Raw genomic sequence first — 2,500 nt, 5'->3', positions numbered from 1 at the left:
CAGAAATATAAATATATATATATACATAAATATACATATATATATACATATATTCACATATTCATATATGTATATAAATATATATATATATATATATATATGTGTGTGTGTGTACATATATATACACATATATATGTATCTGTAATATATGTATGTGTATATATATGTATATATAAATATACGTATACATATACACAAATATGTACATATACACACACACACATATGCAGGGGTGTCACTTCATGTTATGAGTTGGGGGGGTGACGGGTAAATTTGCCCTGAAAAAAAAAAAAATTGCCCCGCAAATCACGAAAAAGAAAATGCTCACTTGCTCTTTATAAGTAGCCTGTTATAAATGTTATAAATCAAGTATGTTATAAATCAAGTATCATCAACAATTAGTTTCATATAGTTATGTATATATCTTGAATACTTATCGGCTATTGAGGCAGATTCCGTAAGAGAAAATTTGCCCTGCAGAACTAGATTTTGCCCTGCGAAAAGAGGCTTTTTTAAGAGTTGGGGGGATGAACCACCCCCATACCCCCCCTTAAGTGACGCCCCTGCACATATGTATCTTATATATTTGTATATTTATATATACATATGTGTATATACACACATACATACATATATATGATATATATAAGATATATACATGAATAGATAAATAAATAAATATGTATATATGTTTATATATATGTATATGTGTATACACACACACACACACACACACACATATATATATATAGATATATATATATATATATGTATATGTGTATACACACACACACACAACACACACACATATGTTTATATATCTATCTATCTATCTATATATCTATCCATCTATATATATACATATGTATGTATGTGTGTGTGTGTATATATACACATACATATATATGTTTGTGTGTATATATACACTTATATATATATATATATATATATATATATATATACATATATATGATATCTCTCTCTCTATATATATATATATATATAATATATTTATGTATATATATGTATGTATAAATATATCTTATATATAAATCTATATACATAATATATATAATATTTATATGCATATAAGATATACATATGTATGTATATATATGATTTATATCCATATACATATATATATATGAAAAGATAAATAAATTAATATATATATGTAAATACATGTATAAACGTATACACATATATACATATATACATATATATATATATGTATACCCCAATGCCGTCGGGGAAAATGAACAAAAAATGGGGAAAATGCTGTGCCCATTTTCTATATTTTTTGTGAAATGTCTGCTCATAGATGGCTCTGCTAGTGCTTAGCCACAAAGGAGTCAATTAGTAGACCTTGTGACCATACGTGATTTGAATTGGCGGGAAAAACGTGTTTTTTACTAGTGCTATGGATATCGATGGTATTATTTTTATTATAAACATTATAATTTTTATAATGTCTTTTAATATTAGTAACAGCAAAATAAGATAATGTAAAATATTTCGTAAATCAAAGAAAAGGGTGAACGGGCGAGACGGGCAGTACTCCTAACTGGCTCATTGGTGACTTAGTACAAGTATAGCCATCTATGTGTATAAACAATCAAACAAGTACTAACAGTGGGCAAAGCACGTGTCTACCCGTCGTACCCGTCGGCAAGGGGTTAAACACACATGTTTATCTATCTATCTATCTATCTATCTATCTGTCATTCTATATACATTGAACAGCAGGCCTTCTGAACAGTACTTCGCCTCGTTGTCCCTGCCTGAAGGTTGAATAAATTTATACTTAATCTTCTGAAAAATGTACTTATTAACGGGAAATATGACGGGTTCCCCAAAACACACAAATGAGAATGTCCAAGTTAAATTTTCGCTTTCTCAGCGGTACACTACAAATGAGCATACTAATACTATGTAATGACTGCAAAGATGATATGGGCTATACTTGATAAGTGAAAACTATACAATCAGAAGTCAATTTATGAATTAAATGATCACATAAAGGTAAAAACGATGAAAATGAGAAAATGTTACGTAAGCCGTTCATTGATAGCATTTGCAGGGTAAGATTAAAGAAGTTGAATTTTTATTACTTACAGTCATAGTAAGCATTGCACTCCCCGTCCACTGGGTATCGGCAATGGCAGCCGCAAGGTTTTGGTTTAGGGCATTCATAATTGGTTGGAAGATCGCACTGTTCTTTTGCAGGATTGAACACCAAGTCACCTCCGCACTCCTTAACGTAGTAATGTTATCCTGTAATTAAAAACAAAGATATTTTTTTGACACTGTCTACTCAGAGCAATTTTACCTTGAATAGAAATATATGTATATGTATATGCACTATATATATTTGTTTTACTTTAATAGTTGAGTGAATCAAATGTAAGTATAGTTACCGTGGAAAGAAAGAAAAGTCATGATTTTTCTTTACTCACAAGTAAAGTTAAGTGCATTAACCGAAGAGCCTTCATGCTGAGAC

Source organism: Penaeus chinensis, chromosome 8 (assembly GCF_019202785.1).
Source record: "Penaeus chinensis breed Huanghai No. 1 chromosome 8, ASM1920278v2, whole genome shotgun sequence".
Lineage (NCBI taxonomy): Eukaryota > Metazoa > Arthropoda > Malacostraca > Decapoda > Penaeidae > Penaeus > Penaeus chinensis.
Note: the sequence above shows the minus strand (reverse complement) of the source record.